The sequence below is a fragment of the Schistocerca serialis genome, chromosome 10 (genome assembly GCF_023864345.2).
Source record: "Schistocerca serialis cubense isolate TAMUIC-IGC-003099 chromosome 10, iqSchSeri2.2, whole genome shotgun sequence".
NCBI classification, from domain to species: Eukaryota; Metazoa; Arthropoda; class Insecta; order Orthoptera; family Acrididae; genus Schistocerca; species Schistocerca serialis.
Window position 1 is genome coordinate 147,671,030 of NC_064647.1, and position 18,102 is coordinate 147,689,131.

At 39.5% G+C, this 18,102-nt stretch overlaps 1 protein-coding gene across 1 annotated transcript in view; it reads left to right on the forward strand.

Moving 5' to 3' along the window:
* Positions 1-6,973: 6,973 nt before the first annotated feature.
* LOC126424835 (serine/arginine repetitive matrix protein 2-like) overlaps positions 6,974-18,102 on the forward strand; it is a 382,172-nt gene continuing 371,043 nt past the window's right edge. The window contains exon 1 of the mRNA XM_050087642.1: positions 6,974-7,097. The gene's annotated coding sequence lies outside the window, so the exon portion shown is untranslated. The remainder of the gene's footprint in view (positions 7,098-18,102) is intronic.

Genomic DNA, 18,102 nt, shown 5'->3' on the forward strand with positions numbered 1-18,102 from the left:
CTTTAATTGTACTCTTTGTTAAACATACAATATTTAGTTATTAGTTGGTTGCGTGTTCCATTGATCAGTCCCATGATACAGTATGATGTGGAACATGTCAAGTGCACGAGAAATGCACATATGAAACAAGATTTTTTAATATATTTGTACTACAATACAGAGTTAAAGGTTACTATTTCTATTATACTCCTGGAAATGGAAAAAAGAACACATTGACACCGGTGTGTCAGACCCACCATACTTGCTCCGGACACTGCGAGAGGGCTGTACAAGCAATGATCACATGCACGGCACAGCGGACACACCAGGAACCGCGGTGTTGACCGTCGAATGGTGCTAGCTGCGCAGCATTTGTGCACCGCCGCCGTCAGTGTCAGCCAGTTTGCCGTGGCATACGGAGCTCCATCGCAGTCTTTAACACTGGTAGCATGCCGCGACAGCGTGGACGTGAACCGTATGTGCAGCTGACGGACTTTGAGCGAGGGTGTATAGTGGGCATGCGGGAGGCCGGGTGGACGTACCGCCGAATTGCTCAACACGTGGGGCGTGAGGTCTCCACAGTACATCGATGTTGTCGCCAGTGGTCGGCGGAAGGTGCACGTGCCCGTCGACCTGGGACCGGACCGCAGCGACGCACGGATGCACGCCAAGACCGTAGGATCCTACGCAGTGCCGTAGGGGACCGCACCGCCACTTCCCAGCAAATTAGGGACACTGTTGCTCCTGGGGTATCGGCGAGGACCATTCGCAACCGTCTCCATGAAGCTGGGCTACGGTCCCGCACACCGTTAGGCCGTCTTCCGCTCACGCCCCAACATCGTGCAGCCCGCCTCCAGTGGTGTCGCGACAGGAGTGAATGGAGGGACGAATGGAGACGTGTCGTCTTCAGCGATGAGAGTCGCTTCTGCCTTGGTGCCAATGATGGTCGTATGCGTGTTTGGCGCCGTGCAGGTGAGCGCCACAATCAGGACTGCATACGACCGAGGCACACAGGGCCAACAGCCGGCATCATGGTGTGGGGAGCGATCTCCTACACTGGCCGTACACCACTGGTGATCGTCGAGGGGACACTGAATAGTGCACGGTACATCCAAACCGTCATCGAACCCATCGTTCTACCATTCCTAGACCGGCAAGGGAACTTGCTGTTCCAACAGGACAATGCACGTCCGCATGTATCCCGTGCCACCCAACGTGCTCTAGAAGGCGTAAGTCAACTACCCTGGCCAACAAGATCTCCGGATCTGTCCCCCATTGAGCATGTTTGGGACTGGATGAAGCATCGTCTCACGCGGTCTGCACGTCCAGCACGAACGCTGGTCCAACTGAGGCGCCAGGTGGAAACGGCATGGCAAGCCGTTCCACAGGACTACATCCAGCATCTCTACGATCGTCTCCATGGGAGAATAGCAGCCTGCATTGCTGCGAAAGGTGGATATACACTGTACTAGTGCCGACATTGTGCATGCTCTGTTGCCTGTGTCTATGTGCCTGTGGTTCTGTCAGTGTGATCATGTGATGTATCTGACCCCAGGAATGTGTCAATAAAGTTTCCCCTTCCTGGGACAATGAATTCACAGTGTTCTTATTTCAATTTCCAGGAGTGTATCTACCCCATTCCCTTAAATGGCACAAAATGCATATACTATATTTATAGACTTATTTATTCCTATTCAAGAATTCATCTATGGCATAGAAGGAGTTGTCAAGGAGATATGATTTCAATTTATTTTTGAAGATAATACTGCTGTCTGTCAGACATTTTATTTCATCTGGTAATTTGTCGAAAATTTTTATAGCAGCATATTTTACCCCTTTCTCTGCCATACATAGGTTGAGTAAAGGATAGTGTCTTTCTTTTTTCTGGTATTATAATCATGAATGTCACTACATGCAGCAAGCGGCTACACGGGTAGCAGGGGTTGTGTGGCGTGGACTGGGCGGTTTTTTAGGTTAGATGGCCTCAGGCAAGTACAGAAAGGGCAACAGCCTCAAAGGGTATGGGGCAAAGTCAGGACATGCGGGGACCAAGTAGCAATCGGTATTGTAATTGTAAACTGTCGAAGCTGCATTGGTAAAGTACCGGAATTTCAAGCGCTGATAGAAAGCACCGAAGCTGAAATCGTTATAGGTACAGAAAGCTGGTTGAAGCCAGAGATAAATTCTGCCGAAATTTTTAGAAAGTCACAGACGGTGTTTAGAAAGGATAGATTGCATGCAACCGGTGGTGGCGTGTTTGTCGCTGTTAGTAGTAGTTTATCCTGTAGTGAGGTAGAAGTGGATAGTTCCTGTGAATTATTATGGGTGGAGGTTACACCCAACAACCGAGCTAGGTTAATAGTTGGCTCCTTTTACCGACCTCCCGACTCAGCAGCATTAGTGGCAGAACAACGGAGAGAAAATTTGGAATACATTTCACATAAATTTTCTCAGCATGTTATAGTCTTAGGTGGAGATTTCAATTTACCAGATATTGACTGGGACACTCAGATGTTTAGGACGGGTGGTAGGGACAGAGCATCGAGTGACATTATACTGAGTGCACTATCCGAAAATTACCTCGAGCAATTAAACAGAGAACCGACTCGTGGAGATAAAATCTTGGACCTACTGATAACAAACAGACCCGAACTTTTCGACTCTGTAAGTGTAGAACAGGGAATCAGTGATCATAAGGCCGTTGCAGCATCCCTGAATATGGAGGTTAATAGGAATATAAAAAAAAGGGAGGAAGGTTTATCTGTTTAGCAAGAGTAATAGAAGGCAGATTTCAGACTACCTAACAGATCAAAACGAAAATTTCTGTTCCGACACTGACAATGTTGAGTGCTTATGGAAAAAGTTCAAGGCAATCATAAAATGCGTTTTAGACTGGTACGTGCCGAGTAGAACTGTGAGGGACGGCAAAAACCCACCGTGGTTCAACAACAAAGTTAGGAAACTACTGCGAAAGCAAAGAGAGCTTCACTCCGAGTTTAAATGCAGCCAAAACCTCTCAGACAAACAGAAGCTAAACGATGTCAAAGTTAGCGTAAGGAGGGCTAAGCGTGAAGCGTTCAGTGAATTCGAAAGTAAAATTCTATGTACCGACTTGACAGAAAATCCTAGGAAATTCTGGTCTTACGTCAAAACAGTAAGTGGCTCGAAACAGCATATCCAGACACTCCGGGATGATGATGGCATTGAAACAGAGGATGACACGTGTAAAGCTGAAATACTAAACACCTTTTTCCAAAGCTGTTTCACAGAGGAAGACCGCACTGCAGTTCCTTCTCTAAATCCTCGCACAAACGAAAAAATGGCTGACATTGAAATAAATGTCCAAGGAATAGAAAAGCAACTGGAATTACTCAACAGAGGAAAGTCCACTGGACTTGACGGGATACCAATTCGATTCTACACAGAGTACGCAAAAGAACTTGCCCCCCTTCTAACAGCCGTGTACCGCAAGTCTCTAGAGGAACAGAAGGTTTCAAATGATTGGAAAAGAGCACAGGTAGTCTCAGTCTTCAAGAAGGGTCGTCGAGCAGATGCGCAAAACTATAGACCTATATCTCTGACGTCGATCTGTTGTACAATCTTAGAACATGTTTTTTGCTCGAGTATCATGTCGTTTTTGGAAACCCAGAATCTACTCTGTAGGAATCAACATGGATTCCGGAAACAGCGATCATGTGAGACCCAACTCGCTTTATTTGTTCATGAGACCCAGAAAATATTAGATACAGGCTCCCAGGTAGATGCTATTTTCCTTGACTTCCGGAAGGCGTTCGATGCAGTTCCACACTGTCGCCTGATAAACAAAGTAAGAGCCTACGGAATATCAGACCAGCTGTGTGGCTGGATTGAAGAGTTTTTAGCAAACAGAACACAGCATGTTGTTATCAATGGAGAGACGTCTACAGACGCTAAAGTAACCTCTGGCGTGCCACAGGGGAGTGTTATGGGACCATTGCTTTTCACAATATATATAAATGACCTAGTAGATAGTGTCGGAAGTTCCATGTGGCTTTTCGCGGATGATGCTGTAGTATACAGAGAAGTTGCAGCATTAGAAAATTGTAGCGAAATGCAGGAAGATCTGCAGCGGATAGGCACTTGGTGCAGGGAGTGGCAACTGACCCTTAACATAGATAAATATAATGTATTGCGAATACATAGAAAGAAGGATCCTTTATTGTATGATTATATGATTGCGGATAAACACCGGTAGCAGTTACTTCTGTAAAATATCTGGGAGTATGCGTGCGGAACGATTTGAAGTGGAATGATCACATAAAATTAACTGTTGGTAAGGTGGGTACCAGGTTGAGATTCATTGGGAGAGTCCTTAGAAAATGTAGTCCATCAACAAAGGAGGTGGCTTACAAAACACTCGTTCGACCTATACTTGAGTATTGCTCATCAGTGTGGGATCTATACCAGATCGGGTTGACAGAGCAGGTAGAGAAGATCCAAAGAAGAGCGGCGCGTTTCGTCAAGGGTTATTTGGTAACCGTGATAGCGTTACGGAGATGTTTAGCAAACTCAAGTGGCAGACTCTGCAAGAGAGGCGCTCTGCATCGCAGTGTAGCTTGCTCGCCAGGTTTCGAGAGGGTGCGTTTCTGGATGAGGTATCGAATATATTGTTTCCCCCTACTTATACCTCCTGAGGAGATCACGAATGTAAAATTAGAGAAATTCGAGCGCGCACGGAGGCTTTCAGACAGTCGTTCTTCCCGCGAACCATACACGACTGGAACAGAAAAGGGAGGTAATGACAGTGGCACGTAAAGTGCCCTCCGCCACACACCGTTGGGTGGGTTGCGGAGTATAAATATAGATGTAGATGTTTTTAAACTGGTCCATGTTGTTGAGAACAAATTTCATTACTGAGTAAATGTACTTTGAGGCTGTTGTAAGAACTCCCAATCTTTTAAAAAGATGCCTACAAGATATGAGACTATGAACCCGATACATTATTCTAACCACTTTCCTTTTGAGCAGTGAATACTTTTTGTCTAAATGTTGAGTTACCCCAAAATGTTATTCTGTATGACATCAGAGAGTGAAAGTATGCAAAGTATGTTAGCTTACTAATTTCTATATCCTCAAAATTGGCAATTATTCTGATTGCAAAAGTTGCTGAACCTAGTCTCTTTAGAAGATCCAAAATATGAATATTCCAATTAAGATTCTCATCTAAGTGTACACCCAAAAACTTAGTATGCTCTACTCTGTCTACTGATTACTATTGATGTGTTATATTTATAGAAGGAACTGTACTTTTGCAGTAGAAAATTGGATGTACTGTGTTTTTTCAAAGTTTAGAGCAAGCCCATTTGCAGAAAACCAATTAATGACTTTTTCAAAGACCTTATTTGTATCATTTTCAATTGGAGTTACTTTTACTGGATTAATAATGATGCTTGTATCATCAGCAAACAGTTCAGCTGCCTGTTTTAAATAGGAAGGGAGGTCATTCACATATATCAAGAACAGAAGGGGAGCCATGATTGAACCCTGTGGCTCACCTAATGTAATTTCACCCCAATTAGATGAAGTGACAAACTTATTTAAAGCACTTGACCCACATAAGGAAACTTTTTGCATCCTGTTCTGTAGGTATGACTTAAACCACTCATATGCTATTCCATTTATACCATAGAATTGTAATTTCTGTTACATAATGTCATGGTTCTCACAATCAAATGCTTTGGACAAGTCACAGAAAATTCCTGTTGGTGACATTTTACTATTTAAAGACTCTAGTATGTGAAAAGTGAAATTGTATAATGCTGTCTCAGTGGAACAGCAGTTTTGAAATCCGAACGGTGGTTTATTAAGTATCCCATTACTGTTGAAATGACTAACCACTCTTGAGTACATTACTTCCTCGAAGATTTTTGAAAATGCTGTAAGTAAGGATACTGGCCAATAATTATTGACATCTGTGGTGTCCACCTTTTTGGAGAGGCCTGTCAATGGCATATTTTAACATGTTTGGGAAAATACCTTGAGTTACTGATGCATTACATATGTGACTCAGAACATCAGCTGTAATTGCTCCACATTGTTCTAATATCTTATTAGAGATGTCATCCATCCCAACAGAACATTTATTTTTCAAAAATTTAATAATTTTACTTATTTCACACGAGGTTGTTAGGTGAAACTTAATCTGACTAATTTTTTTCCAAATCATACTCTTCCATGTACTGCCTGGCTTTTTCTTTTGAACTGTTCTCACCAATTTTTATCCTACACTTAAGAAATGGTTGTTAAATACATAAGGTACTTGTGTACTGTTGGTTAGGATGGTCTCGTTCTCTTTAATTCTAATACTACCTACGCCAGTGTTTATTTTTCCTGTCTCCCTTGTAATAACATTCCATATTGATTTTACTTTATTGCCGGAGTTGTTAATTTCTTCTCTAAATATAATGATCCTTACGATGTGCAGCAACGAGTTCATTATTCGAACAGCCAGTTGTACATATACGGATAGGGAATGAAAGGAAATAAAAAGTAGCCACCATAAGTAACAGTTTTCATTAATGAGCCGTGGAAAAAAATCTTCCATGTCTGTTAACGAAGACAAAAAAATGTTTGTTAAATATATATCTTATTTGTCTAAGAAAAGTCGCAAAAAACTCGAAAAAAAACTAAATGAATCCGTCTCACCTAATTTGGTATCATATGTGTTCTAACAGAAGACAGAAATGATAGTTTAAAAGTTATCTATTGTGCACCAAATTTTCTCTGTATTGCCAGAAATCTTTATTGTTTCATCATATTTGAGCATGAAGCGACGAAAAGTCTCGGAAATTCTGCTGTGGAAGAAAAAGACCTCTATAAGGATGGGTAAGTATTACGTGTTTAGGACTATAACCTTACTGACGTTCAGTTTATTTATTTCAATTTCATGAAAGCTGTCATTCCGGTATGTTCGGAGAAAGCAATCATAGTAGATGTAAACAAAACAAATATGGCGCAGGTAGCGCGCGTCTGTGCACTGTAGTTGCATAGATACTGTACCTTTTTTGTACTTCTGCAAATTGGTTTTTTAAGTGTGAATAATTGTAGAGGTAGCAGAAAAGGAAGTGAAAAGAACACAGGTTTGCGTGGATAATATTAATTATTGAAATTCATTGAAACACTTTCCCTTTAAATTATAATTGTTATTGATAACTGTCTTCCGCTATACAAAGAATTATTTTCGGAATATCTGCGTCAAAGCATGCAACCTGTTGTATGTAAGATTTAGAACTTGATCACAGAAATACAGTCACCAAGTACATAGGGTTTTTATGGAAATTCTACTTTGCTGACAAGTCTTATCGTGATAACCTGCCAATTTAGCGAAAACTGAGTACTCCCGGCACATCGCCGAAATTGTATAGTTATCTATCACCTACAGTGTCGTTACTTTTTACTTTACAGAGAGATTGTTTTGGAATAGGAAGCCGACCACTTAATTCTTAGCTGATCTTAGAATTTGGAGACTGACAAAAGACACGATAAGCAGAAGTAGTTGTGGAGGAAATTGTATTGTTTGGTATCAGTCTCCGTGCAATTCACATGTTTCATTGTTTGTATGACTACACTAGAAATATTAGCCAAATTGGGAGATATTTCTGTTAAAAACGTGATAGTAGTTACGCTTAATACAGTAGCATGGTTTGACTGGTAGTGGACACTCGCTGGCGAAGCTTTTTGCACAAAATGTAATACAACCTCTCTCTCAAACACTCCGTCGTATCCAACCTCCCACCTCCCTCAGATTTGTTTGACTTGTGGAAAAAATATGTAGTAAGAATGCTGATAGAAGAAAGTATGTGTACTTTCACTTAAACATAAAATTAAATATCGTTGATGATGGATAATAAATGGAGTACAGTAATAGAATTCAAATATTCTAATTTAGTTACTTTCGAATCTATTAAGCTATCATTGTCATGCAAGAGTAAAACTTTATTTTTGATAGTATTCCTTATGCTACTGAACTCTTAATTTAGTTTTTACCATTATCTGTAAAATGAGCAGAGGGTCAGTTGATAGCATTGCAGTATGAACAACATTTGTGTACTCTGGGAAATAGAGACTGGTAGCAGAAAACATTGTGATTTCTGATTTCAGCTAAGATCTCTAGTTTTATCCATAACTTTTGGTTGGAACGAGGTGTTTTGAGTTTTTCAGTGTCACTTGTTTGGGATTTACATGCTCTTGTGCAGTCTTGTGGCACACCATTATTTGATTGTGGCACGGTCATTTTGGGGAATAGCTTATATGAAAACTCTGTAAGCTGTTTTTTGTAGTGAAATATTGTAAATCTGGTCCTGTTTACCATCTCATTTTCTTAAATAATCGGTTAGGCCTACATATATATCTGTTTGCAGTGCTTCCTTAAAACAATGGTTTTCTTTTAATGGTAGCCATACTAATGTAAATATTAATTCATGCTACTGTGGCTGGTTGAAACATGTCAGTCAGTGAATGCTGAGCATTTCATTGGAGAAATGAAGCAAACTCATTTGAGGCTGAAATGAAAGATATTTATTGACAGCAAATGTGTACTGGCGGTGGGGCAGAGAAATCTAGGAATTAAGTCCCTTCAGTGCATAGTTAATCTTGAACACAGTCCAATACACACAGTGATTTATGTATCAGTGACAAACATGCGGTCACATGATATACCAATGAAAGATAAAAAATAAAATAAATTTTATGATAGGTGCCAATGTACACTGAAAAACCCTACTGATTAAGTCAGCAAACACACTAAAGGAAATTAAATTCAAGGGCTTGTAAGGATTGCAGTGATTTTGAACACAAGCACAATATTCATGGGAAAGTAGGTTTAAATGTTAGATGCACTTTCTACAGTTTCAAACAGTTCTATGAATCATCTCTTACTTTGAAATTGCATATACTGCTTGAAATCCTGTGTGTAAAATTCCTTGGAGTTACAAGGTAAAATTTAGTTTGTGATTAGGTAAACTAATCAAGCAGCTCTGTCATGTCTAGCATTTAGAAGTATGCCTCATTGTGTTGCACTGATAACAGGGATTTTAGCTTATTTGTATACTATCCTTGACTTATTGTAGAATTATTTTCTGTCATACTCAATTTTTAAAATGATTGAAAGATTTATTTAGTTGTTGTTGTTGTCTTCAGTGTAAAGGCTGATTTGAGGCAGGTCTCCATGCTACTCTACCCTGTGTGAGCCTCTTCATCTCTGAATAACTAACTGCTTACCTTATTCATCTCTTGCTCTCCCTCTACAATTTTACCCCCACCCCCCCTCCCCTCTTGCACACCACACGCGTGCCTCTCTCTCTCTCTTTCTCTTTTTCACTCCACCACACGGTGGTGATCCTTTGATGTCTCAGAATGTGTCCTGTCAGCTGCTCCCTTCTTGTGGTCAAGTTGTGCCACAAATATTTTTTGTCTATCCAGGTCTATTCAGTGTCTCCTCATTAGTTACATGATGTAGTCATCTGATCCTCGGTATTCTTCTGTAGCGCCACATTTTGAAAGCTGCTTCTCTTTTTGTCTAAGCTGTTTATTGTCCATGTTTCACTTCCATAAATGCTATGCTCCAGACAGATACTTTCAGAAAAGACTCCATAACACTTAAGTCTATATTCGGCGTTAACAAATAGCATTCTTCAGAAGCCCTGTTCTTGCCATTACCAGTCTACATTTTATATCCTTTCTAGTTTGGCCATCACCAGTTCTTTTGCTGCCCAAATAGCAAAACTCATTTCCTAATCTGCTTCCCTTAGCATAACTTGATCTAATTCGACTACATTCCATTATCCTTGTTTTGCTTTTGTTGATGTTCATCTCATATCTTCCTTTCAAGACACTATCCATTCCCTTCATCTGCTCTTCCATGTCCTTCGCTGTCTCTGACAGAATTACTATGTCAGCAGCAAACCTCAGGTTTCCATTTCTTCTCCCTGAACTTTAATTCGTACTCCAGATTATTCTCTGGTTTCCTTTACTGCTTGTTCAGTGTACATATTGTATAACATTGAGGATAGGTTATAACCCTATGTCACTCCCTTTTCAACCATTTTGTCCCTTCCATGCCCCTCGACTAATACAGCTGCTGTCTAGTTTCTGTATAAGTTGAAAATAGCCTTTTGGTCCATGTATCTTACCACTGGTACCTTCAGAATTTCAAAGAGAGTATTCCAGTCAACATTGTCAAAAGCTTCCTCTAAGTCAACAAACGCTATAAACATTGGTTTACCTATCCTTAACCTATATTCCATGAGAACTTGCAGGGTCAGTATTGCCTTGCATGTTCCAAACTGATCTTCCCCAAGGTTGGCTGCTACCAGTTTTTCCGTTCATTTGTAAAGAATTCATGTTAGTATTGTGCCTCCATGACTTATTAAAAAACTGATAGTTCGGTAATTTTCACACCTGTCAGCATCTGCTTCCATTGTAATTGGAATTATGATATTCTTCTTGAAGTCTCTTACATCTTGTGCACTCCGGATGGAAGAGTTTTGTCATGGCTTGCTCTCCCAAGGCTATCAGTAGTTTTGACGTAATATCGTCTCCTCCCAGGGACGTGTTTCAACTTAGATCTTTCAGGGCTCTGTCAAATTATTCTCTCAGTATCATATCCCATCTCGTATTCACCTATGTTCACTTCTCTTTACTGACTGAGGTGGCTCAAGTGATTAGCACCCTGGATTCACATTCAGAAGGACAACGGTTCAGAACAACGACAGGCCATCGCGCTTCAGGTTTTGTGTCATTTCCCTAAATCGTTTCAGGTAAATGCCTGGTTGGTCGCTTTAAAAGGCACGGCTGACTTCCTTCACCCCCTTCACTAATACGATAGGACCGTTGACCTCACTGTTTGGTCCCCTCCCCTAAATCAACCTATCAACCAGCCACTTCCCTTTCCATAATATTGCCTGCAGGTTTCCTTCTCTTGTATAGACCCTCCATATACTCCTTTCAACTTTCCCTTTTTTGCCTAGGACTGGTTTTCCATTTGGGCTCTTGATATTCATACACCTGCTTCTCTTTTCTCTGAAGGCCTCTTTAATTTTCTTGTAAGTGGCGTCTATGTTTCCTCTAGTGAAATATGTTTCTATATCCTTAACATTTGTCCTGCTTAGCAGTTTTGCACTTACTGTCAATGTGTTTTTTTAAATGTTTTTATTTAGTACAAAGTGCAATAAATATATTGTATACAGTACATCACAGCATACCTTATTGTTGTTGTGGCCATCAGTCCAGAGACTGGTTTGATGCAGCTTTCTATGCTACTCTATCCTCTGCAAGCTTCTTCATCTCCCAGTACCTACTGCAACCTACATCCTTCTGAATCTGTTTAGAATATTCATCTCTTTGTCTCCCTCTACGATTTTTACCCTTTACGCTGCCCTCCAATACTAAAAAGGTGATCCCTTGATGCCTCAGAACATGTCCTACCAACTGATCCCGTCGTCTAGTCAAGTTATGCCACAAATTTCTCTTCTCCCCAATTCTATTCAATACCTCCTCATTAGTTACGTGATCTACCCAACTAATCTTCAGTATTCTTCTGTAACACCACATTTCGAAAGCTTCTATTCTCTTCTTGTCTAAACTATTTATCATCATGTTTCACTTCCATACATGGCTACACTCCATACAAATACTTTCAGAAACGACTTCCTGACACTTACATCTATACTCGATGTTAACAAGTTTCTCTTCTTCAGTAACACTTTCCTTGCCATTGCTAATCTACATTTTCTATCTTCTCTACTTCGACCATCATCAGTTATTTTGCTCCCCAAATAGCAAAAATCATTTACTACTTTAAGCGTCTCATTTCGTAATCTAATTCCCTCAGCATCAACCGAGTTAATTCGACTACATTCCATTATCCTTGTTTTGCTTTTGTTGACGTTCATATTATGTCATCCTTTCAAGACACTGTCCATTCCGTTCAACTGCTCTTCCAAGTCTTTGCTGTCTCTGACAGAATTACAGCGTCATCGGCGAACCTTAAAGTTTTTATGTTTTCTCAATGGGTTTTAATACCTACTCCGAATTTTTCTTTTGTTTCCTTTACTGCTTGCTCAATATACAGATCGAATAACATCGGGGATAGGCTACAAACCTGTCACACTCCCTTTCCCACCACTGCTTCCCTTTCATGCCCCTTGACTCTTATAACTGCCATCTGGTTTCTGTACAAATTGTAAATAGCCTTTTGCTTCCTGTATTTTACCCCTGCCACCTTTAGAATTTGAAAGAGAGTATTCCAGTCAACATTGTCAAAAGCCTTCTCTAAGTCTACAAATGCCAGAAACATAGGTTTGCCTTTCCTTAATCGATCTTCTAAGATAAGTCGTAGGGTCAGTATTGCCTCACGTGTTCCAACATTTCTACGGAATCCGAACTGATCCTCCCCGAGGTCGGCTTCTACCAGTTTTTCCATTCGTCTGTAAATAATTCGCATTAGTATTTTGCAGCTGTGACTTATTAAACTGATAGTTTGGTAATTTTCACATCTGTCAACACCTGATTTCTTTGGGATTGGAATTATTATTTTCTTCTTGAAATCTGAGGGTATTTCGCCTGTCTCGTACATCTTGCTCACCAGATGGTAGAGTTTTGTCAGTACTGGCTCTCCCAAGGCTGTCAGTAGTTCTAATGGAATGTTGTCTACTCCCGAAGCCTTGTTTCGACTTAGGTCTTTCAGTGCTCTGTCAAACTCTTCACGCAGTGTCATATCTCCCAGTGCTCTGTCAAACTCTTCACGCAGTATCATATCTCCCATTTCATCTTCATCTACATCCTCTTCCATTTCCATAATATTGCCCTCAAGTACATCACCCTTGTATTGACCCTCTATATACTCCTTCCACCTTTCTGCTTCCCTTCTTTTCGTAGAACTGGGTTTCAATCTGAGCTCTTGATTTCATACCAGTGTTTCTCTTTTCTCCAAGGGTTTCTTCAATTTTCCTGTAGGCAGTATTTATGTTACCTTTAGTGATATGTTTCTACATCTGTACATCTGTCCTCTAGCCATCACTGCTTAGCCATTTTGCACTTCCTGTCAATCTCATTTTTGAGACCTTTGTATTCCTTATTGCCTGCTTCATTTACTGTATTTTTATATTGTCTCCTTTCATCAATTAAATTCAGTATTTCTTCTGTTACCCAAGGATTTTTCTAGCTGGTCGGCCGCTGTGGCCGGGCAGTTCTAGGCACTTCAGTCTGGAACTGTGCTGCTGCTATGGTTGCAGGTTCCTAGGCTCTTCAGTCTGGAACTGTGCTGCTGCTATGGTTGCAGGTTCGAATCCTGCCTCGAACACGGATGTGTGTGTGATGTCCTTAGGTTAGTTAGGTTTAAGTAGTTCTAAGTTCTAGGGATTCTGATGACCTCAGATGTTAAGTCCCATAGTGCTTAGAGCCATTTGAACCATTTCTACTAGCCCTCGTCTTTTTACCTACTTGATCCTCTGCAGCCTTCACTATTTCATCCCTCAAAGTTACCCATTCTTCTTCTACTGTATTTCTTTCCCCCATTCCTGTCAATCGTTCCCTTATGCTCTCCCTGAAACTCTAAACAACTTCTGGTTTTTCAGTTTATCCAGGTCCCGTCTCCTTAAATTTCCACCTTAAAGAGACATTTTCAAGTGTTTTGGGTATTAATGCAGTCAGTCTCAAGTACATTTACTTGTTAACAGTAAAATAAACTGAACTGACTTATCCAGATAGTTATTGGTGTCCTGAAGTTTAACATGGACACCACACAGTAATGGGCTCATCATTTTTCATGTTAAGTCCTTTCCAGAGTTTAAAGAAGTAATTAATACCAAGAGGAAAAAAAGCAAGGACTTAATGAAGATTAAACCCTAGAACTGTGTGTGACACTGATTTCACAAAAATAAATAAATAAATCTTTAACTAGTGACCTGCAGACATAAAACAAGAAATTGGGCATTCTGTAATAAGGTTAAATGGCAAACTATGAAATATGTTACTTGTCACTATCCACAAATTATTGAAATTCCATTACTCTTGTTACATGAACTATCAATATTTGTTCGAATTACACATCTATTCTCAGTTGAAGGAAATTGTAGTTACTGTTTGGTAAGTGGTGTTGTGATCATTTAAATGCTAAGCAAACTAACAGAGAATTGTCAGGTACTTGGTGTAGTTGAGGAAGCTGAAACTCTTTTTCACCAAAACAGCAGTTTTCTTGCAAATTTTATTGTGTTCGCTTATAGCATGTGTGAACCAAAAATGATATACTATTACTGAAAGACATTCTCTTAACTTGCAAATTTTAAAAAATAAAATATGAATTTATTGATAGCTACTTCCATCTGTTGATGTATACCTTCATTCATACCACACCCTTGAAGATTCCCCTTTCATAGTGGGAGCCATGGGACATGAATAGTGGTGAGTGGATCAGTGAAGCTTTTGCTTACTGTTAAATAAGTCTATGAAATGGATCAGCATATAACTACATCCATTGTCTTTACCTGACAGGACAAAGATTCGTTAAGATTTATCCTTAGTGGGGGAGGGAGGGTATAAGAATGGAGCAACGGGAGATAGAACCAAAACTGACATCTGCTTGATGGAATAAAGGCCAGGATCTTCCTAACTACCCCTTTATCAATTGTAATCTCCCTCGAGGTTGTTCCAAAATTTATGTTATAGAATACAGAGTGAGCTGAAAATGCAAAACAAAATGAGAATAAAGTATAACAAATTGGTCAACTTATGAAAGATGATCACTTTCAAGAAAGCCATGGTAATGACCATTGTGAAAATAATGTAGTGGGGCCAAAATGATTCCTTCCTTTCAGATATTTACTGTTCTCTAAAAACAGGCTGTGTGAAAAATTGTGTGTACAGAATCCTGTAACAGTGCAACGGCTATCAACCCTAGCAATGCCAAGAGGGGGCAGGGGTTGTGTATGCCCACCTTCTGTAAATATTGGAATCTAGTCATGTGTTTTATATTTTAGGAATTTAAGAAATTATTTGTTGTTTTGAATTAATGCTTTTACTAGACTCTGTAATTGTTTTCATTAAACCTAATTGAAATCTGAGTTGATGTGTAGAAGTAGATGTGACTTCTCATAACGAAAGTCATATTAAATATTTTCAAGTTCTTGATCCTACTTAAACATCTATATCTGTCCAAAAATTATGTTCTTAATAAAAGTCAACAACAATTAATAAAATCTGCATTTTTATTATTTTTTTAGTGGTTATTATAAAGTACCTCCTCTTCCTTTGGTAGCATATGTTATTGAAAATGTTGCCAAGGGAGTACTAAAAGATATTTTCAGACCCTGAATACTACTTACACGTTAATAAGTCTGTATTAATAAAAGTGAAACAGCAAACTGTGCATTTTTGATCTCTTTTCTTTTCTTTTAATTTTTGTGGTGGTCATAAAGTCAGCCCCTTCCCGCAATGCCCTACTGTCAGTAGTATACATCATGGAAAAGGCAGTGTTTGGTATCGCTAGTGTTAAGCAGTAAGTGTAGTTGTGATCTTTGGGGGGGGGGGGGATTTCATTAGTTGCTTGGTTAGGTAGCTAGGTAATTATTTGCATCTTAAGTAGCTTAGACAATTTGTTTCTGTTTGAAATTATTTGTGAATTTCTTTACATCACTGTGTAGGTGCTCAAAAGATTATTATAGCTGAAGACCTCACTCTTCTATGTTCACAGTAAGGCTAAGTGGTGGATGGGGTAAATAATTTGCCTTTCTAGTATTTAATCTATGAATGTCACAGTTATTTTCAAACTGAGATAAATTTTTGACAACAAACTCAAAAGATACTCTATGTACTGAAAGGCACATCCAGCTGTTTAAAGAGCTCATACATTATGCTGAACTAGTTTGTGTGTGAAATATTTTGGGTTGAATTATTCTGGCAGAAGTTGAAGAATCACAGCACACATTATCTTTATCACACACACTTATGTGCAATAAACAAACATTTCTTTCATCAGTGACAATTTACCCCAAAACATGATGCTGTCAGACATTAGTGAATGAAAATAGGAAAAGACAAAATTGAGTATCAAATTCAAGATCTGATACCCAGTTTTTTTTTCCTTCATACAAACCCAAACATGTGTCAGCACACTTTGGTATGTATGAAAAAACAGTTCTTGGATGACAGGCAGACCCAGGCCCAGTAATTTTTATGTGCAAACATGGCTATTACAAGAGCATCGAAACCAAACATTACAAGAGCATCGAAACCAAACCAAACATTACAAGAGCATCGAAACCAAACAATGAATGATATTACCCATATTGCAAAACTTTCAGAGCTTAGGGTGTGTGTGTGTGTGTGGGGGGGGGGGGGGGGGGGGGTCGTGAGGTGAAGCCAGGCCCAGTCACGTCAGATCATTAAGACAAAAAGGGAAAAGGTACATCCCAGAACAGAGTGGTGAGCCAAATGGCTCAGTTAACTTGCATTTGTGGGGAGCAGAGTACAAATCGCCATTCCACCATTCAGACTTAGCCACACTGTGGTTTCCTCTAACCAATTAAGGCAAATTCTGGGATAATTGGTTTGAAAAGGATGCATCAATATTCTTCCTATTTGTTGCCCAGAAGGAGTGTACTCTCCATCTGTAATGAAAAGGCATTGATTGGACATTAAACCACAATTTCTTTATTTTTATTAAGAAGAAGAATACTTTGACATCACGTGTAAATTTAGATGTTTAAGAAGTCAATAGACATTAGGTTGAGGAAGTTGTTTCTGGAATTATTTTTTTGTATTGAGCCTTACATAGTTGTATTTAGTGTTAAGACAGGTTTGATGCATCTGTCAATACTAGAATTTCTATATATAATTACTGCAAACTGAATCTGATTGCTGTAGTCAAGCTTTGGTGCCCTTCTACAACTTCTCCCGTCGCCTTACCTTCCATCCTTCCCTAGATTACAAAATTGGTGATTTATGATGTCCCAGTGGCGTCCTGTCAACTAATCTCTTCTTTCAATTAAATTGTGACATACATTTCTTTTCAATCCAGTATCATCTAATTAGTTACCTGATTTAACCTCCTAATATTCAGCATTCTTCTGTAACACAATACTTCAAGAGCTTCTGTTCTCTTCTCATCTGTACTGCTTATCATCTGTCATCTGTACATCGTCTGTTGTCAGCTATTTTTCTCCCTAAATAGTAAAATTCTGGTACTATCATATTGCCTCATTTCATGATGTAAACCTGTCAGCATATTCTGAATTAATTAGGCTACACTCTTCCCTTTTCCCCTATTTTCTGAGTACATCATTAGCCCTCTTGTCCCAGTACATCATCGCCCCTCTCTTCCATGTCTGCCCAACCCATTTCTCCCAAAACAACCCACAAACCAGTTAGCAGTGATAAATCTTAGAATTGTGCCTCCTGACAGCAACTGGTGGCCATCAATTCTGCTCTTTATTACTTCAGCTGCTCTAGGTCACCCACACCAGGGTTATTGAGTATTGTGTGTGAATTTACAGTTGTGGATTGCTACAATAGTTTAGACAGTTGGTTAATTCAGGAAGAACTGAAATCTATGACTGAGGGGGAGGGTTGGAGAGGGTAGATAAAGAGAGTAGATAAACATCTTGTTTCATTTCAAAATAATGAATGTCACTTCTTATTGTAGAGCACATTAGCAACAAAAAACTATCATAGAATAACTGATAACTCGAGAAAAATGTAATTTTATATATTTTTATGTATTATTCTTCAAGTCACCGTACTGCACAGCTCAGAGGGTATGGAGCAGGGCAATATAATTTTACTTTCTCTGTATTTCACTTGCAGATCATGTACAGGAAGAATGACAGTCAGCACACCTCCTTTATGAAACCTTGCATTTCTGTAGTTTTTGTTGTGCTTATTACTCAAGATGTATGTGGATAGAATATTACTCATTGTGGAATATGCACTCCTCGAATTTTGTGATCAAACCTTTACTTGACAAACATGTCTATCCTGTAGTCGCTCACACGTGAGATTGCCGAGCATTTAAGTGCTGCTCTTACACAAACTAAAGAAACTCATGACAAATTGAGGAGTTCCTCTTTGAATGTTGTTTCTTTCTACTGT